Source organism: Cupressus sempervirens, chromosome 10 (genome assembly GCF_028749045.1).
Source record: "Cupressus sempervirens isolate cs-2001-9-10 chromosome 10, ASM2874904v1, whole genome shotgun sequence".
Classification (NCBI taxonomy): domain Eukaryota; kingdom Viridiplantae; phylum Streptophyta; class Pinopsida; order Cupressales; family Cupressaceae; genus Cupressus; species Cupressus sempervirens.
This window is the reverse complement of record NC_143127.1, coordinates 789,589,175-789,613,171: the sequence shown is the minus strand read 5'-3', so window position 1 is coordinate 789,613,171 and position 23,997 is coordinate 789,589,175. Positions and strand designations below refer to the sequence as shown.

General features: G+C 38.5%; 1 protein-coding gene across 3 annotated transcripts in view; it reads left to right on the top strand.

Moving 5' to 3' along the window:
* The first annotated feature begins 2,393 nt into the window (after nucleotides 1–2,393).
* The window catches only part of LOC149536275 (uncharacterized), a 44,165-nt gene continuing 22,561 nt past the window's right edge, over nucleotides 2,394–23,997 (top strand). Inside the window, exons 1-3 of one of the 3 annotated variants that reach the window (XM_089806485.1) lie at nucleotides 2,394–2,748; nucleotides 3,126–3,211; nucleotides 17,104–17,228. The gene's annotated coding sequence lies outside the window, so the exon portion shown is untranslated. The remainder of the gene's footprint in view (nucleotides 2,749–3,125; nucleotides 3,212–17,103; nucleotides 17,229–23,997) is intronic. The other 2 variants (XM_089806484.1, XM_089806483.1) reach the window with 2 other exon arrangements.

The window sequence follows — 23,997 nt, the reverse complement described above, 5'->3', positions numbered from 1 at the left end:
TGTCCTAGCATTGAAATCTCCAACAAGAAGAACATCCCCACGCTGCGAAAAAATAGCAACATCTTTCTTTAATGCAGCATAGGGGTCATTGTGATCTAAGCCACACTTTTTATAAGTTTTAGATACTTGTGGAGCAAAGTAATAGGCTACAATCCTGATAAGAGTGTTATTTTCTACGATTTTGAGCCATATAAATTGTCTATTAGAATCAGTCTTTTCCAACTGAATGGCATGACCTTCCCTTTCTTTTACTAGAACCATTATACCTCCATGACCTTTACCATTTCCTGCTGCCTCATTCCACACTGCCATCTTCCAGTAGCCTTCAAACAATGGGGTCTTACAACCCTCATGCTCATGTGTCTCTATGAGACAAATAATGTCTTTGCCCTCCGCAATAGGTCCTAACCCAGGCCCACGTCTCCATGGATAACCTCTGCAATTCCAACAAACTAAACTTAAGGATGCCTGGGTTAAGCTTGGTTGCTATTTGTTTTGGTGTGAAAGATTCAAAGTTGAGTTATTATCACTAAGCGTGATTGCTGATCTTGTTGTACCACTACATGCTAATGTGTTTATTGTCACACCTTTGTTGCCATCTTGCTGCTCTTCATTGGAGTGGTGTCCAAAATGAGCAATAATTGCTTTTCCCTTGAACATCCAAGCTCTCTTGCCTTCATTTCTAGCTGTTCTGATTTTTGCCATTTCCATTCTTCTTTCTACTTGCTATCTCATGGTTAAATCCTCCTCTACAACGAAGCGAGAACCCCTCAAGAGTTGTTTTTTGTTAAGTAGATTTTGTTTGTCGCTAGTGCTGGGCATGACTACCTTGATTGGCCTATTTCTCTCAGCGTGTGGTTTGCCAACCCTCCAAGCTTGACAGATTTGTCCTTGCCACAACAACACATCTTGAAATCCCTCGTTAAGTCGAGGGTGTGTTCACCTTCCCCGTAATCTTTTATCCCTTTGATAATTATGTTGGATGCCCTACACTGCCTTTCCTTGACCTCTCCATCTTGTGTGTTCACACGAATCTTTGCCTCTTCTCTTGCCATATCAAGGTGTTTGCTGTTTTTGTCCCAAGTTTTGGTGACTTCTGAGAAACTTCTCCTCTCCTCTTCAACCCCTGCCTTTCCCAGCAAATTAGTGTGAAGAAGCATTCTCTCCTTATAATGAGAGGACTCGGTATTTGCTGTGACCTTGTTTGTTTCCAGTGTAGCATTCAGGTTTTTCCATTCATCCTTCATGTTCTGCCATTCAAGCTTCCCTGCTAAAAGTTTTTCTTGCATTGTTGAGATTTGAGCTTTTAAAATGTTGTTATTATCTGCAAGAGTTTTATTTGCTGCAATTAACACCTGCATATTATGGTAACTTTCTTGTTCCTTAGCCTCTAGGAGTTCCAACCTCCTCTTGGCCCTCAATAGTTCTTGTACATAAAGATCTGGACACCAAGCGAGAGGTGTGGAGGTAGGGCTGTAAGTGATAGAATCAACCAAGTTGCTGCTACGACACAAATGACTGTCACCATCTAAGTGTGGAGGAGGGTACATTTTGACATCTTTCTGTTTCTTCTCTGGTTTATGCAATCTCTGCCTGTGTTTCTGCTTATCATGTGTCCCTTTCAAGCGAGCGAGTCTGCGTTTTAAAATGCCCTTGAATTGTTTAACGTTGACCCAAATATATTTCCCTGTCTTGCCAAGCGATGCCATTTTGACTTGACCTAAATGGTTAGTTTCAATGTGCACCAGAATTTCTTGACCGTTTTTTACCAATGATATGGTTTGTTTTCCCATGGCTTGCATATCCACAGTTTGTTTTCCCATTGTTTGTGTATCCACAATTGGTTTTGCCATTGATCAAAGGAAAGAAGGATGAAACAAACCTAACAAGAGCAAATATATAAAACAAAAAAAAATCGGAAAGTGCACCTTGAAACCCTTGGCTTAAAAGCCTACCACTATCTTGCTATGGGCTAGGCTCAGTCGTCGTTTTTCTCTTGGAAACGGGCCTGTCTGGAATCTGAGCCTGTCTGGTATTGTGTTTGCTGCCTGGTCCCATTATGATGCTCCGATATAATGTCCTGGTCCCACTGTGTCGTTACCTACCTAGTGTCCTGTCTTTTCTGCCCTAGAGAAATCTGCTCTCATCCAATAACTGTGGTGTGACCACCGTTATGCACCAAGCGATCTCCCCGTAAATGTACGAACTATAGTAAATACAGCTGAAAAAATTCTTCGATGTGATTGGCAGCCAACGGATGAAATAGTATAATAATTTTTTTAAAACTTCAAAACAAAATCTCAAATTTTACCTGCGTTGAAATTGGAGAAACGTGGCAAAAGCGAAGGCAGGTATGTGGATCTAAATGCTAACGTAGTTTGGCTAGAAAAGGTAGAAAGTCAGATTGGAGCGCTCGAAGATGTGGAAACGTAATAGGAGAAACGTGGCAGGAGAGAAGCGCACAGGGATTGTGTAAATGGTAATGTGGTTTGCCCAAAGAGGTTGAGAGTCAGATTAAGGGAAGGAGAATGCTCCCGGAAGACATCAGTGAAAGCCACCGCCCTATATTTTGATCGACTGGAAGAGGAATATAAAGGGTATTAATTATTGGTTGACGGAGGAATTTGAACGGAAAATCAGAAACTAAGAGGCGGCGGTAAAAAAAACCACCACACAGCTACAAGGGTTTTGGTGAACCAACGAATTCCAAGTGTGGGCATTTGTTATTTTCATTCAAGAATACAGAAGGTGCATAATCTTGAAAACCCTCGTTTGAAAAGCAGCTCACTGCATTTTAGTTCATTCTCTCAAAAACACTCTCGAATTATTATATTTGTTGAAATAGCATGGCTTTCAAAAAAGAAAAGAAAAACAAAGCCTTGTCCCTTTACAAATAATTTGTGATATATTCTAATCTCTATCTGGAAAGAAAACTCATTTTTTTTCAAAGGACGGTTAGTTCAGTCTATTATATGATTTTATCACGATAAAGCATTATGCAGTCCAATCTGTAGTTAAATACAAAGTTAAAATCAGTTTATTGTATGATATTATCATGCTGGAACATTTCTTATTTCAATTTGTAGCTCCATACAATCTTGACAATTCCTTACTTATTACCACAGGTAATTGAAGGGTAAGATTTCAAAGAGACTTGTGTATTCCATTTCATGATGAAACCCTTGCTTCAATACACTTCATAGGAATTCTGGTATTTTTTTCACCTCGTTCTATTTCTACAATAAGAGAATTAGGGGCGTGGTGCAATGGAGGGGGGCTTTGGGGCTTCCAATTTTTTTTCAGCGGGTGCTGTTTGGGATGTTTTAGGAGTTTGTTTGAAGAAGGTGGTCTCATGAATTTTGTAGTGGAAATTTAAGCTCCATAATTTATGGAAGTGGGTGCTCTCATGAATTTTTTTTAGTTTACATATTCAATTCATCTACTAAATAAATACAAATAAATATAAATAAATACAAATGTTTAAAAAAATAATTGATATGAATTGAAAATTGTTATATGATTGACAAGTGGTATAAGAAAAGCCTAAGCTGGTGGGACAATTTCTAGCCCCACATTTTCCACATGCTCAAATTCGCACCCATAAAGTAAGGTCTACTATTTTTAAGTAGAAGATTCCAATTAGTCCTGTAGCAAACCTTTTTCTAGCTTCATGGGACCACCGGCTCCAAAAAAAAAAGATCCTGCAGCCCCTAATGGGACCACACCCTTACTAAGGAGTAAAAATAGCTCAGCCCCTAGTTAAGAAACAATTTGGTAAACAACCCAGTGCTATGGATTTATGTTTTTTTTCTCCTTTACAATGCTGATAAATCATAAGTCTATATATTCTTGCAAATTTTGAGAGGTTAGATTCCTAAACCATCACAATTGGTCAACAATTGGTGACAACTTGTTACACGAGCTTAGTAGCACAGACCTGTTGTTCCCAGTCAACTTCAATAAACACATAAGAGTAACCCATTGCTGCTCACAATCAGTACATAGGGCTGAGGTTTTAATGATCATATGTTTTAAATTTCACCAGCCTTGCAAATATTTCAGATGTTCACTGTAGTTGATTTGACCCAGCATTCAAAAAACCACCCATTAACCCACAGTAACCAGGATTGAATCTGCTGTTCGTGATTGGTTGCTGTTATAGATACAGCTTTTTCTAAGCTTAGGGCTATTTTTATTGTTGAATGCTATTTATCAATCATTTGGTTTCTTTAATAAAAAAAAACACATATTATGTAGGGGTTTATTTTTAGTTATTTTCCCAGCAGAACAAACCCCTACATAATATGTGGTTTTTTAGTCAAAGAAACCAAATGGTTGATAAATAGGTTTCAGCAATAAAAATAGCTGTAAGCTTAGGAAAAGTTGTATCTATAATAGCAACCAATCACGAACAACAGATTCATCTCTGGTTATTGTGGGTTATTGGGTGGTTTTTTTGAATGCTGGGTCAAATCAACTATAGTGGACACAGTGTAACATGGGGACTTGCACCCCCTCCTAAACCTCGAAGTACCCGTCCCCAAGATGTCCCACCCCCACCTCCGCAATTTCCGAACCATGCCGCCACTGGGATGGGTACATGAATTTTCATTTGAATGTTATGATTGGGTATGTAATATGTTACTATGTTGAATGTTCAATGATTCTAGTTCATGTTGCAATTTTTCTATGTTGAAGTATTTTAATTTAGTATGTTCTGCTCATCATTTCATAACTAGCATTTCATGTTCTATATGTATACTATACAACACTCCTCCCTGCCTTGTCCCCCCCTTGCCGCTTTCCCTTGGCTGTCCCGAAAATGAAGCCCATTTTCCCCCTGTCCGGGAAACTCGTTCCACTGTCCTGACGTACCCCAGCACTGGTGTAAGACTGCTAAATATTAGCTGTTAATAATTTTCTAGCAGGGTTTGGTAAGTTTCATTATTACATATCTTCTATTAATAATGTTGTATTAGACAAAATTATCTTCATCATTGTTGTCTGTTGACATAACTATGTTCCTTGTTTGTTCACATAAGAATGTTCGTGGGATTAGTTATTTTAATTATTAATAATCACTGCAGCATTTTGGTCTTATTGTGATCTTTTTAATCTCTGGTTCATGTTTATCTAACTTACAACTGTAGCATAATTGTTTTACTAATACTAGATGCCCCCACCCACTGCTCGATGGTATTGGCAAATTATAGAATAATATTGGGTTTTAAAATTTTTTTTGGTCGGTTATAAATTTGTTTTAATAATATAAAGTATATAGTAATTAATTACATAAATAAAGATCGTTTTTCATTAGCTCCTTCTAAGGGCAAAAAACCTCCTACATAGTTCCATCCCCTTAAATTCATTACATCACTCTTTCCTTACTAAGTACATCACCAACACCCCCCCCCCCCCCCCCCCCCCCCCCCAACTTTCCTAAACATTTACAATATGCATATATGCCTTTATAAGGCTTACATCAACAGACATTTGGATTATCTGTTATAATCATATAGAATAAACCGGCAATCTTGCCCACTGCATCCTTGGTCCGCACGCTTGCATTTCTTAATTGCTACTCCTGCCATCAGACGCGCACATTCAAAACGTCACCAGCCCTTCATTCCTTTCGCTTCATCATTTCATCAAACTATAGTCCAAAAAACCACCAAAAAACCAGGCTGTCGAACTTCCAGAAAAAACCTGCTCACCTTTGTTCATGCATTTGGAAAATGCACATGGATTACCAATTGCGGATGTTTTTGCAAAGCTGACCTGCGCTTCTTTGGATGGCGTACCAGAAAACTCACAACTCTCCTTGCTCTGCCTTCCTGGTAAGTCCTTATCTTCTCTTTGAGCCTCTGCTGTTCCTCAGCAATTTGCAGTTTGTAAGCACCCTGATCAATTCGTTTCAGCCACCACAAGAATGAATATCGCCCCACCACATTGCCTTCCTCTTCGCTCTCAAAACATTCGCTATAATTAAAACCATAGCCGGGAAACACCCATTCTAGTACTGAATCTAAACCAACAATTAAGTCTTCCAGAATCAGTGACACCATCAGCCATTTCACCACTTGCTCATCCTTGTCTAATTCCAAACCCCACGCTATTATCATTGCAGCAATGTCTGCATTAATCTTTCAATGGTGTTTAGCCTCCTAAAACAAGCTCACCAGCATCCTCTGGATCACCCAAATCACACCAGGGGAAGGGCATTTTAATAACAGTTTCAGCTTATGATCCGCTACTGGCCTATAGAGAGCCTTCTGCTGCTTCTTCGTCCTAAACATGAAAGTGGCTTCCATCTTCTCAAACCACTCCCCTCCCTTTTATCAAAACTACTATTCCTTCACCTACTAAACCACCCACCACTTTCATTCCTCAAAAATGGAAACCATGCACTAAACAATCTATTGCATAGCTTTTTCAAAATTTAAAGGAATTCACATGCTCAAACTGACAGTCCTTACAAGCTGTCATGATAAAAACAATTATCATTAATGATCGGGACCAACACATTCCCAATCCACACACACAAAACAATTAACTCCTATTTGATCGCAATTATTACACAACTCTCCTCTCGACTATAATACTTTAAGGGGTGTGAAGTAATAAATCCACCTACCACTTCATGCTGTTATTAAAATTAAAAACAGAATTAAATAAGTTCCCTCCTCCAACAAACCTGCTCAACAGTCACACATGTCAAATTCAAATTTGCCAATCTCATTAAATCCAGTCGCCTATTTGGATAGAGAGTCCGCTTCAGCATTTCCTTCTCTTTTAATTTTTTAATGTGGCTCACATTGAAGTCTTCAAAACTAAGTAAAATCTCCCTGGTTTGTACAACATAATTTTCTAAGTGCCAAGCCAAAATCCTGTTATGTTTTATAGCTTCTGTCACCACCATTGAATAACCTTCTAAATGCAATTTTGCAACCCCAACTCGTTTTGCACACTGGATGGCCAAAAGAGCCGCCTTCATCTCTGCAACATTATTTGTTCCAAATTCCAACCTTTTTGCTCCATAGGCAATGGTTTCCCCCACATCATTTCGAATTATTATCCCTGCACCTGATAGGCCTGGGTTCCTTTTAGCTGCACCATCAAAATTTACTTTAACCCATCCCACATTTGGAGCCTGCCATCTAATTGGCTCCAGCTTTACATCCTTCTTTTGACTTTGCTTTGAGTAATTTGCATTCATAATTTTAATCCCTGGCCATTGACTCTGGATCCAGCTGTCAAATTTCGTGAATGGAGGTAAAAAAGAACCCCTCCTTAGAGTAGCAGAGCTCATAACTTCTTCAATTGAATGGTCAATGCGCTATAACAGCCTTACCAGAGATTCTTCCTTCTCTCGAAATAAATGTCGATTCCTCTCCTTCCAAATCTCCCATACGACTATTGAGGGGATGACCAACCACACACTAGACAGAGCTTACGTGGGGGCATGGTATCATTTGTCAAATAGTTAGGGGCAGTGCATACTTGGTTGAGGGGAAACTCATAACAACTTAGAAGAAAACTGGTACAGTAAATTGTACAAGAGGGGAAAAATAGGACTCACACACATAGGGAAATGCTGCACGTGTTTTTAACTATAACTATAGGACAAACATTATTGTTGTTGGTAATGGATGACTCAAGATCCATTCAGCTCACCCGAGTGGGTGTAGAACGGTGAAGAACAATTTTGAAACGGATAGTGCCCCAAAAGGGTTTTAGTTTCCACAACAGTTGCATCAAACATAGCTAAACTAGAACTACATACTGTTAGCAAAGTGCGGATCCAAGGTGCCTTGATCCCGTGGATACTGTTAATTTTTAAGGCAAAATAGCTTTAAACAAAGAACACATAACTCAAAACACAAGAACAGCAAAGATACCCTAGCAAAACCTTCCAATTTGGAAGGGAAAGCCCAGCCACACCAAAGACAATGTTTTATTAAATAGCATTGAAAGTATGAATACACTATTCAGTAACTTCTGAGACCACACACACTTGAAGAATGATACCCAGTGTTCTCATTTCGAAACTATTGACTGATAAACAACAGATTTCCTTTACACTTTATTTATTATTTATTTTTATTCTGCGACCACAACCAACTCCGTTTGATTTCCTTTACACTTAATACACCTGTAATAGCAATGGATGCTACATTAAAAAGTGACCATGCACTGAACAACTACAATAATTATATAATATGATAGCAAGTATTCATGATAACAATTAAAGACACCCATAAGAATCATTTTATGAATAACACTCTGCTGAACATTCAGAATAATGTAGGAAGCAGAATAAATGACCACTCTCACAGTTATAAGAATAACTCTTTGCCTTTCTCTAAAAACTTGCCCAGCAAAAATACAAACCAGGACCAAAGATTTCGGTAGAACAAGAATGAAGGACGCATAGTCTCCTGATTGCCATGGCACATGAGCTGTTAGCAGTTACAAGGAATATGATGTTTCATACGCTGGAGTTGAAGACTCATCATTGTCTTCAGTTGTCTGTCTCCAAGGGACATGACTCTTTAATTTTTTGAACCATTCATAATCAAATTGAAGACTCTTCGCAGTCTTAAGTCACCCGACCTCGATAAGGAATTAAAGCTGACGGCAGAAGAGAATATAGAATATGAAAAACATTTGCATAGTACAGATCAAAACCAGAATGCTTATACAGCCATCGCAGGTATGGAGAATATCTCTTCAAGCTACAAATCACCAACAAATATAGGTATGTAGGCAGTCTGGAAGGCGTAGGATTCCTCCAATATGCAGGTGCCTTGGATATAGCTTGAGTGTTAACCCTTACATCTCCACAATATATCCCTAAACAACCATAGTTAGAATTGCTTGATACTATGGAAGGTAATATACCTGGCTGGATGCCCAAAATCAGAGAAGGGGTACAGGACTAAGAAATTCTCCATGGTCTTGCTGTTAATTCCTTGTAACTCAGATAATCATGACTGGTCTGAACTACAGATCATCAGATCTCGTAAAGCTTGGAGATCCTAGAGAGGATCGGCCTTTTAAATACCTTCTATGTATGACCTAATTGGCGTCTTCAATAGGAGCATTTATTAATGTTATATTTGCATAACTAACTAATCCTAATATCCTTAAAGACACCGATCTTGGGAATATATTGTTTAGTTTATAAGTAGGGCCGACTTGAGTCATTCCTCTTGGTTGCTGTATAAATAAAGGGTTAACGATTTGGATAAAGGACACACGAAAAACATAAGGTCTGCTCCTTTAGCACTACTGCCCTATGCGATTTATTGTAGGGACAAGAACATTTCCAGAATAGTTATTATACTCCAAGTAACACTTCTATAAAGGTCTGTATATTCAAAACCATATTCAGCATCAAGTAAGGCATTATATCACTTGGATTTGTAGCAGAATTTGCTGAAACTTTACATGGTATCAGAGCTCTGGTATTCGAACCCAGGCTCTGCAAATTGACAATCAGATTTGAATATCTAGCAAACTCCTTCCACCTTCAATGACTAGCACAATCAGACCCGAAGATAGGTTGATGGAAAAAAACACTTTGTTGCTTGGAAATTCAGAATTATGATGATTCTTGAAGACAATGATGTAATGCAATTTGTTGATAAGGAATCCAAGCAACCTGATGCCGATCCTCATAAAACTATCTGGAGTAAAGGAAACAAGAAAGCCATGCAAATTATATTAGATGGAGTTAAAAATGAAATAGTACCTATGCTAATGAAACATTAGACAACATTTAATATGATGAGTGCATTATTAAATGCATATGAGGTTAACAATGCAACTAGAACCCCTGCACTAAAAAGGCAACTAAATCATATACAGATAAAGAAGGGAGAATCTATGATATACTTCCTAAGGGTGACTAGTCTAAGAGATGAACTTGCAAGTATAGGGACCATAATTGAAGACAAAGAGCTAACACTTATGGCTATAGATGGGTTACCGGATTCATGGGAAACATTCTCACAAGGAATAAGTGCTAGGGACAATCTTCCAAACTTCAATAGATTTAAAGGAGATTGCCTTCAAGAAGAATCTAAGAAACTTAAGAAAGGAGGAAAATTGAAAACTGAAGATGAAGAACTTGATGTTCTCAACACAAATTCTTATAAAGGTAAAGAAGAAGCACTTCAAGAAGAAGGGTAATCAAAGAAATGACAAACTTAAGAAAGATTTATCCAAAATCAAATGCTTCAAATGTGAAAAATTTGGACACTATAGATTTAATTGCCCGGAGAATATAAAGCAACAAGTAAACTGTACAGACATTACTAGGAAAGAAGAAAACTATGATCTTGAGAAACGTGTATTGTATTCTGCACTATCAAATGAAGTATCAAGAAAAGCATCGGTAATTAATAGTGGATCATCTTGACACATTACAGGATACAAAGAAGTACTAGACTCAATATCAGAAGAAGTTAATGGCAAAGTTACCATAGGTGATAATTCCTCTCATTCAGTCAAAGGAATTGGGAACTGCACCTTGAAACTGAAATCGGATATTTCTCTCCATCTCAAAAGAGTACTCTATGTACCAGGAATAAAGAGAAATCTAATCCTTTGAAAACGATAGACATAATGTTGCATTCATGGACAATAAGGTAATGACCTGGTCTAAGAACTCTTCATTTAAGAAATCAAAGTTGATTGGGCAAAGAAAGTGATACTTGTATGAATTAAACATAGAACCTATTCAAGTCTTAATTCATGAAGCTGCTGATATAAACGAAATATGGCATAGAAGGTAAGGACATCAAAACTTCAAAGCTTTATTGAATATGGAAAAGATGGTTACTATTTTACCTAAGTTGAATAAAGATCATTCAAGCATATGCAAAGAATGTGCTCTGGGTAAGAGCACCAAAAGTCCATTTCATGATAGCACTAGAAAAACTAACAATATTTTGGAATTAGTCCACTTAGATTTATGTGGACCTATGTCTGTTATGCTTGAATGTGCTCTGGGTAAAAGCACCAAAAGTCCATTTCATGATATCACTAGAAAAACTAACAATATTTTGGAATTAGTCCACTTAGATTTATGTGGACCTATGTCTGTTCCTTCTCTTGGAGGATTCTAGTACCATATACTTTTTATAGATGATTTCTCTAAGAAAACATGGATTTACTACTTCAAATGTAAAGAATCAAAAGAAATCCTTAAGAGATTTAAAGAATTAAAAATCTTAACTAAAAGACACAAAATTAAAACTCTTAGGATTGATAATGGAGGAGAATATACCTAAGATTTGTTTAAAGATTTTTGTAAAGAAGCAGGAATTAAAAGGGAGTATACTGTTCCTTATAACCCACAATAAAATGGGGCAGCAGAAAGAAAAAATAGAACAATTATAGAAGCAACAAGAGCTATGCTATTTGATCAGAATTTGGAATATTATCTTTGGGCAGAAGCTTCATGTACTATTGTCTATATTCAAAACAAAAGTCCTCACTCCCACCTTAGAGATAAAGTCTTTTCTAAGGTTAAACCAAATATAAGTCATCTTAGGATATTTGGGTGCCCAGTATACATACATGTTTCAAAGGAAAAGAGAAGTAAGTTAGAACCCTCTGGGAGGAAAGGTATTTTTGTTAGATATAGTGAAACATCTAAGGCATATAAAATTTTCATACTTGGTCAGAAAAACATTGAATTTAGTAGGGATGTAATATTTGAAGAAGATTTAACATTCAAAAGAGCCCTTAGTTTTGAAGGTCCCACACATTTACCTAGTCTTGAAGAAAATCATGAATTTGAGTTTTAGAGGGAGAACATTGAAAAAATTGAAGATGAAATTCAAAATCTTAATCTTGAGGAAACTCAAAATCCTAAGAAAAGACCAATTTGGGCTATTAAGATTGTAGAGGAAGCACAAGACTTCGCTACACCATTTGGAACCTTCAGAGAAAGCAAAAGACCCAAAAGATTTTCTAGTTATGCAACAAACATGAGTGATTTATCTGAATCAGAACCAACCAATGTTTCAGATGCTATTAACATACAGCTTGGAAGGATGCTATGACGGAAGAATACCAATCCATTATTAAGAATGATGTTTGGGAAATTGTTCCAAGACTTGAAGGAAGTTCTGTTGTTTCTTGTAAGTGGATATTTAAAATCAAGCATGCTACTGACGGTAGCATTGAAAAATATAAAGCAAGATTTGTAGCTAGAGGATTCTCTCAGAAGGAGCCGAATTGATTATGAAGAAACCTTTGCTCTAGTTGTTAGATATACCTCTGCAAGGGCAGTCCTAGCTATTGCAGCATCAAAGGGATGGAAAGTACATCAGATGGATGTGAAAACAACATTTCTGAATGGAAAGATTACAAAAGAAGTATATTTGGAACAACCTGAAGGATTTGAAACTCATAACCCTAAAGTCTTTGTTTGCAAGCTCAAGTTCAAGCTCTCTATGGGCTTAAACAGACTCCAAGGGCATGGTATGAAAGAATTGATAAGTATCTCTCCAGTTCAGGATTCTCTAAGAATGAAGCTGATCCAATCTCTATTATAAAAAGGATAAAGATGATATGATAATTTTGATACTATATGTTGATGATTTATTAATAATAGGTGATGATCATCTTATAGATCAATGCAAGAAAGATCTAATCAGAGAATTTGAAATGAAAGATTTTGGACTCCTTCATTACTTACTAGGATTGGAAGTATGACAAAACTTTGACAACATCATACTTAATCAAGGAAAATATACATTAGACATCTTGAAGAAATTTGGAATGTGGAACTGCAAACCTATGTCTTCTCCTATGGAGACTAATCTACACAAACTCAAGGAAGCAGCAATAGAATCACCCTCCATAGACTCTACTCTTTACAGACAGATGATTGGGTCTCTTATGTACTTGGTAAATACAAGACCTTATATTTGCTATGGTGTTAATGCTTTAAGTCAGTTTATGTGTGAGCCAAAGGAGATTCACTTGGTTGCAGTCAAACACATCATGAGATACTTACAAGGCACTCTTAATCTTGGGCTCAAGTATGAGAAAGTTGACGTGGACTTACATGGGTACACAGGCTTAGATTGGGCTGGAAGTGTTACTGATAGGAAAAGCACTTCAGGATGCTGTTTCAATTTAGGCTCAGCAATGATATCATGGATATGTAGGAAGCAGGCATCAGTAGCACAGAGTTCGGCAGAAGCTGATTACATTGCAACAGCAATGGCCTCTTGGGAAGCAGTGTGGCTTAGAAAGTTACTTGTGGGATTATTTGGTCAACCTATGAATCCTGCTATTATTCACTGTGATAATCAGAGTTCCATCAAGCTTTCTGTGAATCCAATTTTTCATGACAGGTCCAAGCATATTGAAACTCCTTACCATTATGTAAGAGATATGGTAGACAAGAATATAGTAAAGTTAGAATACATTTGCTCTGCAGGTCAGACAACAAATATTTTTACCAAACCTCTCTCTCGAGTGAAGATAGATCACTTAAGAAAAATACTTGGTATGGTTGATTATAATACATTTGTATTCTTTAATTTTTAATGAAATAATTTTGAGTTAAAATTATTATTGTCAGGCTATTGATTGTTATGTGCTTTACCATTTGTATTCATTATATAAGAGGTGATGATCTCTGAGATAATGAACACTTGTATAAAAGACATTATGAGAGATGACGATCTCTAAGATAATGTACTGAACAATAGAGAACTACTATCAGATTTAAATGAGTTCAAGATCATATTGTGATGTAGACATTTCTATGCCTATGAGTTACAACTTGGATAAAGAAATAATTTAATCATTTTCCGGATTTTATCCTGTGCACTGGTAGATCTTAACTGAAGATCATATTGTGATATAGGCCTGCTAGTACCTAGGAGTCACAACTTGGATAAAGGAAGAATTTAATCATTCTCCAGATTTTATCCTGTATGTTGCATTCCATGCAATATTGTTGTCACTAGTATAAATGACAAGTCATATCACAGGGATAGTAATATGACATAATATCATGTGTTCAATGATACCACATACTTAGCAGATTCAGATAGATATAGAGTATCAATCTATGCTTATTCTTCTTGATTGATAGTGCTAGATATGTTATCTTTCAGTATGATTATCAAGTTAAGAGGGAGTGTTAATTCCTTATAACTCTGATAATCATGACTGGTCTGAACTACAGATCATCAGATCTTGTAAAGCTTGGAGATCCTCAGAGAGGATCGGCCTCTTAAATACCTTTTATGTATGAACTAATCAGCGTCTTCAATAGGAGCATTTATTAATGTTATATTTGCATAGTATAGTTAGTTTACTAACTAATTCTAATATCCTTAAAGACGCCGATCTTGGGAATATATTGTTTAGTTTATAAGTAGGGCTGACTTGAGTCATGTCCTTCCTCTTGGTTGCCATATAAATAAAGGGGTAAGGATGTGGATAAAGGACACACGAAAAACATAAAGTCTGTTCCTTTAGCATTACTGCCCTATGCGATTTATTGCAGGGATAAGGACATTTCCAGAATAATTATTATACTCCAAGTAACACTTCTATAAAGGTCTGTATATTCAAGATCATCTTCAACATCAATTACAGCATTATATCACTTAGATTTGTAGTAGAATTTGCAGAAACTTTACACTTGCTCCTGGCAGTATGCTAGAATTCAAAGAAAGGCTGCAGGTTTAGAATTTATTGTTCAACAAACCTTGCAAGAACCCTGACATAGATCTTGGGCAGTCTGTGAAATTTCTTGCAAGCTACTCAAGACTTGTATTGGTCACAAAGAGTGTAAAGTCTCTGATTAGAGCAATTTTTGTTTTTTGTCCCTAAGAGAACCCATCCCTAACCCATTTTGAATGGATGGAGGTATGGTCTGAAGATCACCTATATTATTTCCTACTTTGTATGTGCAGAGGTATGATAGAAGGACCACTTATACATTCTTATCCTGTACAGATAGAGGTATGGTCCAGTTGACCGCTTATTGCCCAAGATAGAAGAGCCTGGGTTGGCTAAGTGATTTCCGTTCTGTATGGACTTTCCGGTGAAATTGTAATATAATTTCTGAGTAATCATTATCCAGTAATGGAAAATAAACACAAGGAAAAAAAACAATATAGCCTTGTATTCTGAGTTAATATGTTATTATTAGGATATGATGGTCCTTACAACAAGGGTGCATAATAGTAGATTATAGGGGACTTGAGACCACGAGATGAATCCCACAGAAACCTTTTTCGCTGTTTAGAGAGAATTCTCCTTTGCAGTTATAGAAACCTGATACTTTATGAATAGAATTGCTAATAATGTCTAGAATTGCCTTTAAATTGCAAATTGATTCAAAAGCAGAGATTTGGCACCCCTGTATTCTTCTGTGGGAAGATGATCTCTCAAATGTGGCTATCCTGTACTTGTCTGTGGTAAGAAAGAAAGAAGTTAATTTTGATGTCGACAAGGCTGAAGATAGCCTATGGTACAGACGGCCTCACAAACTAAACTTCTACTCTTTACTTTACAGACCACCTTACAAACTAAACATCTATTCTTTACTTCAGTCTTGTGCAACAGACAGCCTAAAGATGATCTCTAAAATTTGTCACCCCTGTTTTTTTTAAAGTAACAGTCATATGGTTTCAGGAAAGAACATAATAATATGAAAATCATATTGGTACCAAATTGGAGCAGAGGCCTTAATAAGTAACTAACCGGGTGGAAGATTATCCATTTGAAAAACCAAGCTGTTTGTCAGTTATTCAACATAATCATAAAAATGTAGTCTTTTGTGCCACACCAATTCTTTGCATTTTGGTGTTTGGTCTTGATAGTTCAAGAGCCAGTAGAATGACGCAAAATTGGGAAGAAATATACTTCTTAGTTCTTACTGCTATTCTTGGATTCAATTGTGTGTTTGTTTTTACATCGATGTTTTGGATAACACTCATAGTCCATCTTTAGGAAGAAATATACTGTATGATGTATGAGCTTTGTGAAGAAGAATACGTTAAGTTTAACATATGAAGATGACCCATCTCTTTTATTCCCTCCACATGAAATTAGCTGTGGCATCCACTGCATTTACAGCATCAGTAGTAGCTGCTAACTTTCAATACTAAATTATTAATCAGCAGAGCTGCCATACTCTCAATACTAAACGATTCTATCAAATCTCAAGAGCAATGAAAACAGAATAATATTTTTTTTACACTACCAAATGAACATAAAATTCATTTGACAATTCGAAACATCTCCATGTGAAGAAACAAATAAGGATCTAACACAAGATATTGCAATAATATTGTATATGAAAACAGCCACAGATAAAAACACAGAACTAATGGTTTCATTAATGATTAAATAATAGAATTTTTTAAGAATTGAAATAAAACACAACAAAAATGATCTGGCAGTGCTCAGATTGCTTATCTGGCTATGAAAGTGATCTGGCAGTGCAAGTGACTCACCTCAAGACTCTGCACAAATTGTGTCATGCTATCCGCGACGTTGATGAGATAAATTAAGGCAGACTTTTGAGGAAAAAAAACTATGAAGCCCTATCAAAGCAGTACTGCTGTTTTATAATAAATGAAAAGTAGATTGCTATTAGATTCTTGAGCTTGATACAAGATTTTTGGAGTCTTCCAAATGAAAATATTGGTTACAAGTTAAAAATTGTCTTCAGGCGGAAGGTGGAAATTTTCAACTGTCTAAAGTTAGTTTTTTCCAATAAGAGACATTCCTATAATTTGATGGTCTATATGGCCAGTTTTTAAACTTTTGAACAGTAAAACAAGAGATGCAGGTGCATCAAGCTTCTGCTCAGATCTTTGAACTTGTTTTGGAGATGTATTGGATGAAGCACTTGGTTTAAGCATTAGTATATATATGGGTTAAATGCATTTGTAGATAGGAGTAGAGGCAAGAGATTCCACCTCAAGACAAAGCACAAGTTCAAGGGAGGTGTTACAAATAATTTGTTCAGGATTAATATAAAGCAGATGAATTAGGAAATCTCTTTCATGTTACAATATTTGAATGGTGAGTATATTTATTATTGTTTGTCAGGTTAGTCTTGAAAGCAGCACAACAACAAAAATAATAACTTTAAAACTAATGGAGGACAAAATACAATGATGCTGCTTGTTGAAGGAAAGGCTGCAGTGTGACTGTTTGTTGCTACTTGCCTGGGGGTAACCACCAGTATTTTATTACTTTCTAAAATGAAAATGAGTAGTAATGTTTGTGTTGCATTCATATTCATGTAATCTTCACATCTGTAATCTTCAGAATTGCCTCAGATTGAATTGTTTGTTGTTTTTCAATTACCTTATAGGAGTAATATTCCATACAAATAGTATATCAAGATTAAGCTCGAAGGCCAGTTGTTCTATATTAAATGTCAAGGCTAACACCTACACTTCATGGGCTTTTTGCCAGAGCATAAAACTTAAAAGCAGAAGTCAGTACTCTAGCAGTGGAGCATTTAAAATTTAAATAATGAAAACAAATTTACTTCATTTGCTTAAACTTGGTAAACAGGATAAACAAATATGTCAAAGATAAGAGTCAACTTAAAGCCCAGATGGAGTAAAGAGGTCTAGCCAATGGCATTGTATTTCTGATGCCAAGTTTAGCTTTCTCTAATGAAGACATATGTCCAAGTCATGTAGTGTTGTTGAAAGGACATTGAGTAAAGAGCTAAACAGAAACATTGTATGAATTCAGTTTTGCATAACCACATAAAAAAATGAACACAATATACCTTATTGAAAGAATCCGTTATCTTGTTGAGATTTCTCATATTAATAAAAATAGAATCATACAGCACCCACTGCTTCCAAAATTTGGAAACATCAACTACTTACAAAATATTACCACTAGTCTAATATTTTGATAGGTAAAATTAAAAATACTAATCATTATAGGAACTTGATTTTGGACGAAAAGGGAATTTCTGATCTGAGATCAGGATAAAATTTGTTTGAATGAGAATGAATCATCAACTAAACAGAAACAACAGCTAAACATATCTTTAATAATTGAATTCAATATAAATATTGAAATGGTTGGCAACAATGAAGTACGACCCAATATGCTGAAGATACCCAGGGAACAATATATCCAAAATCTTATTTTCAATATTTTTAGAAGTACATAGCATGGTCATGAATAAAAAAATAGATCATTTCTAGTGTGCTGGCCTCTATAAAAAAGGATTTAATAATAAATAATAGTAATAATATTAGATTTTTTTAACTATTAGGAAATGGAATCGCTGCCTTCGACTTCTGCAACTGGGTTCCTGGCCCTTTGCTGCCAATTGAGGTGAGACGACAAATGGTGAGCTGAAACAGTGTAATTGGGTGTGGAAGAAGAATTTGGTAATTGACAGGAGGAACGGGGAATCACAAGGGTGTATGGCAGAGCAGCCAAGTGTCGTCGGTAAATATTGTGTAGCCGACGGGGTGATTGTCGTCGGTGTTTTTGTAGCCGACGGAGTGATTGTCGTCGGTGTTTCTGTATTCTGTAGCCGACGTCGTCGGTAAATAGTTTGTAGCGGACATAATGTTTGTGGTTGAGAGTCTCTTTCGGGAAGGTTCGGCGGATAGTATTTGTACCCCGTCTGGGATCATTGTAGAGGATTCATCTTATCTTATCAAGCATAATGTAATGTCTGGCATATGCAAATATAATAAAAAGAGTTCTGCTATTCGTGTTTCCATTGTCTGTATGTGTTCATTTATTTTACCTGTACGGTAAACATTTGGCACCGTTGCCTTATGAACCTGGAAGGTGGGAGGAATGAAGATTAATGCCAAATCACCTTAACAAGGATCGAAATAAGGTCAAGGGAAAAGATGGAATTTGTATTGCGCAAGAAAATTTAATTCTGGCACAACAAGCTGAACGTCGAAGGAGATTCCAGAAGATTGCCAACGGAAATTGGAGCACGGAAGACTTGTTGGAGGAAACTCGGCAGCGGGTGGAATTGGTGGAAGAAGCACGGAAGGAGTTTTAGAATTTGTGTTCGTTGAGGGAAGAGAATCCGGATGGAAGAGCATCGACTCGCACGGCTCGGAGTGCCAACGGAGCAAGAGCTTGGAGTGAACTCTTCGTCTAGGAAATACTTCCGCAAGGGACAACTTCAATACACCCTTCGTCACCAAGGTTCATAGCTGTTGAGTCTGACGGTGTGGGAAAACAGTCTGCCGGTGTGGGAGAAACGTCCGCCGGTGTGGGAGTGTAGTCCGCCGATGTGGGAGAACAATCTGCAGGTGTGGGAGTGCAGTCCGCCGGTGTGGGAGAACAATCCGCCGGTGTGGGAGTGCAGTCCGTCGGTGTGGGAGACCAGTCCATTGGTGTGGGAGTGCAGACCGCTAGTGTGGGAGACTAGTCCGCTGGTGTGGGAGTGCAGACTGTCGGTGTGGGAGACTAGTCCGTCGGTGTGGGAGTGCAGACTGCCGGTGTGGGAGTGAAGAGCGCCAATGTTGCAAGACCAAGCAATGCCTATTTACAAAAACCAATCGTGATGGCGGGACCAAAAGAGAAATTGCCGAAGTTCGATGGCGATGGTACGACCGATCCCATTGGACATTGCAAAACATGTGAAACGATCTGGAGGGCAAATGGGATAACTGATGAAGATGATTGGATGAGACAATTTCCGGCCACCTTACAGGGCGTGGCAATTGACTGGTTTACTGATACAAATCCACAAAAGCTAAATAGTTGGGATAACATTAAAAAGGAGTTTCTAGCAGAATTTAAATTGTTGCGGGATGATAATGAAATTGTAGCAGAGATCTTCAATACTAAGCAGGGGAAGAACGAAACCGTCCGCGTTTACGTTAGGAAATTAAAAGATTTGATAAATAAAATGGAAAGTAAGCCAGCAGACGGACTTCAGAAAAGATGGTTCGTGGAAGGCCTACGCTTGAAGTTGCGAAAGAAAATGAAAATTGTGCCGCCGTCATCATACACGGAAGCTTATAACAGAGCATTGGACCTCGAAAGTGAGTAGAAAACAAAGAAGAAGAACACTAGCTCATTTGATTCTGATGACGACGAGCCTGTTGGAGAAGATAGCAGCAACGATGAAGGCAATAGCAAGAAGGTTCGTGCCCTACAGAAGGACATGATCCGCATGATGGAGTTTAAAAACATGCAGAAGGAGCCAAAAAGCAGTGAGTTGTGGTGCATGAAGTGTAAGACCGACGGTCATACTAAAGGATCGTGTCCAAAGAACCAATTCTGTGACATTTGTCAGATCATGGGCCATTCGACAAAAGAATGCCCCTTTAACATGAAAACCAGAGGATCTCCGCAAGTGCTTCTTACACAGGCAACTTCCACGTCAGGAGGGAACGGAAATGCAAACATTGATGGTGCCACTCTGGGTGGGTACAGGGATAATAGCAGAGGGCAGAGGGCAAAATAACAATAACAATGCGAACAATAATAATAATAATGGGAGCCGAAGTCTAACCCAGTATGATGCAAATGGACGGTCGATTGTTCAATGCCGAGCATGTAATTTGTGGGGTCATTTTTGTGCGGGATTGTATAGTGGCAAACACATTGAAATTATTATGCAGATGGTGCGGACTCGGCGACCATGAAGATGCCAAGTGCCCAAAGTCTGGAGTAAACTTGATTACTGTTGGCATGGATGAAGAGGAGGTTTTGGCAATTACGCGAAGGCAAGCAAAACTGTTGGCGGAGGAAAAGAGAAAATTGGGGGTAGCGCAAGCGGAAATTGGAAAGGCATCATTGACAGAGACATCTCAGTTGAAGGACATCACCAGCACCTTGGCAAGGAACTTCGTAGAACAAAACATCGTACGACAAATCTTACAAACAGAGATACCGGTCAAGATAAGTGATCTCACAATGCCCCAGTTACGAACGGCCATTCTGAATCATACACCATTTCTGAAAGCAACGAAGGACATAGGAATGGACAGTAGTCCAACGACAGCAACAGACCCAATGCTTCTGGCGCTCACGACAGGAAAACATCCGATGGTCGTTGAGATGGGGATTTTGGGAAATATTTTGACAGACACAATTGTCGACGGAGGGTCTGGCGTGAATGTCTAACCGGAGGATACTTGGAAGAAGTTGGGAAAGCCGACGTTGTGGCCACCTGCATTTCAATTGCTCACGGCAGACCAACATGGAATTAAACCGTTGGGAATCTTGAAAGCGCAACCGGTAACTATTGGAACGCAACCATTTTTATTGGATTTCGTAGTCATTCCATTGAAAATAAAAGGATATGATGCTGTTCTGGGACGAAATTGGTTGGTGCAAGCAAAAGTAAAACATGATTGGAAACGAAATACCCTATCAATGGAGCGCAGAGGCAAAAGATTCATAATTGACTTGCACACACAAATGTTAGGTGAGGAGGCAACATCGTCAGATTCAAAAGGTGAAGGCCAAAGTGACGACGAAAGAAAGCAGAGAATGGAACCGGATGAAGAAGGAATATTGAGACTAGAAGGGGGATCGAATGATGACGACCTGGACTCGGTGAATGGCCTTTTTCATTGGCAAATAGAAGACTACGAACTATTTCCGAATTGTAATATGTTAAGGGTTGACGAAGGTGAGAAAACAAAAAAAAATGAATGTTCGAAGGAATACAGAGAAGCGGAAGAAGGAAAGGCGGTTGTGATTGAAGTTGAGGGGAAGAACATACAGTCTGTACCCGGAAAAAAGGAAGATCCCACCATCCGGTACATGGTGAACGGACCGCACAAGAAGAAAAGAATGCATCGCACCATAAAATTGGGTAAGGGTACTGACATCAAGGAAATAGTTTAGATGCGCGACGACCGGAGGCACAGTGGGCAACGGAGGTGATAGAGAACAGACTTAAGGCGTGGCATAACAAGCATCTCAAACTCAACAGGTTTCAGTCGGGGCAATCGGTACTCAAGTACGACGGTTGAATGAAATCAAACCGAAAAAGTTTAAGGCTAGATGGGTTGGACCATATCAGAACCGGAAGGTTGGCGACAATGGATCGATTAAATTGGAGACATTGGACGAGCAAGAGATGCCTCCGGTAGTCAACGGATCTAAATTGCAAATATATGGTGCCAGGAGGACTCTGTCGTTGTCGCAGAATGGCCAGCTGACTCCCTCGTCGTTGCAGAATGGCGATGCCTGGAGGTAGAATTGAGGTGCTGTTTTCCTTTTGAAAAAAAGAAATAAAAAGAAAAAGAAAAAGAAAAAACGAAAAAAAAAGAAAAAGAAAAAAAAGAAAGGAAAAAATTTTTGACAAAAAAAGAAGAAAAAAAAAGAAAGAGGAGGAAAAAAGAAAAAAGAGAGAGAGAGAGAGAGAGAAAGAAAGAAGAAGCCTGCAGACAACTTGTCCGCAGACCCGCGGTGTTGTGTCTGCGGGGCTTTCTTATAATGATTTTCTTCTGCATGTAAAAGACTCTCCCGCGGGTGTGGAACAGTATTCCCGTGGTGTATATGGCCGTGGACTGTGATTTACCTTTCATCCTCCCGCAAAGTTGCTCCCGTGGGGTTTATTCAGTAGCCCGCAAACTCCATTCCGCGGAGTTTTCGTCAAGGGTTTTCTGTGGGTAATATAGTCTTTCCGTGGCCCCTGTTCTGCGTCAAGCAAGCATTCTTCCGTAGACTGTTCCATGTGGCAACTTATAACTTCATTAGCATCGTTCACGCGTTCTTCTTTTGGGAAGCACGATGGAAGGGAACGTCTGCATGTTGTGTGTTGGAGTGACTCTAGCAGGCGGCGGCTTTGGCTTTGGGTGGGGGTTTGAGTCTGGATGATGCTGAGGAGTGTTTTTGTGTTCCAAGCGGCGGATTGTGGAGGAAATAGGTTTGTGGAGGTTGTTTGAGTAGGAATGAGATGTTTGTGAGCGGATTTGTGGAGATTGTGAGCTGTCCGTGGCGTTCTTTCCCTTATCTTTCTATGGAGTTCTTCATTCCAGCAATTCTCTTCACCTTTTCGTGGGCATCAATTGTCCCTGCAGATCATTCCCATCAGTCTTTCCGCAGGTGTCTTATTCCATGAACCTCTCACAGAGTTACACTCTATGCTTTGAGGTGTGATGAGTTCGGCAGAAGGAAGGTGACAGGAAGTTTTCTAGAAGAAGAAGAAAAAGAAAAAAAGAAAAAAGAAAGAAAAACAACAATAGATTGAAGTAGTTCAGAATGAGTAACGGATGATGTCAAAAGGAAGGGGAAGCACCAGCGGTTGCCAGAAAGAGTGTAGAATCTGCAGAACATAACAGAAACGGTGTGTTCCGTGCATTTTTGTGTGGGTTTCAGAGTGCTCATTTGGTCTTGGCGATGAGGGGCACTGCCCCTCGACCCTGCCGGCCCCCATTCGTTGCGTATATCAGTCGTGGGAGTCTGACCAGTTGAGAAGACTTGGAGCTGCTGCAGACATGGAGTGTTTGTGTACGAGAGGCACTTGGAGTAGGTGTTGGCTATGAGACTATCTTGGTGGATGCATAGAGAGCTCGGGAGGAGCTGATCGTCCAGTTGGAGGCAGTTCAGCAGCACTTGGCTCAAGGTACCTAGGAGTTGGACAGAGAAAGCAGCACGGTTGGCTATCAAGATCAGCTTGAGGAGTCAGTATTGTATTAGCAGAGGCTACAGATGCAGCGGGATGAATGTGAAAGTGATGTGATAGAAGTAGATTTTTCTTGTTGCAGTTAGTTCGTTAATGTATTTGGTTTGTTAATTTGTCTCAGATATTTTGTTAGTTGTCAGGAGACGACTTTTTCTTTTGGGGGGACGATGTTGTCGGTAAATATTGTGTAGCCTACAGGGTGATTGTTGTTGGTGTTTCTGTAGCCGACGGAGTGATTGTCGTCGGTGTTTCTATAGCCGACGGAGTGATTGTCGTCAGTGTTTCTGTATTCTGTAGCCGACGTCGTCAGTAAATAGTTTGTAGCGGACATAATGTTTGTGGCC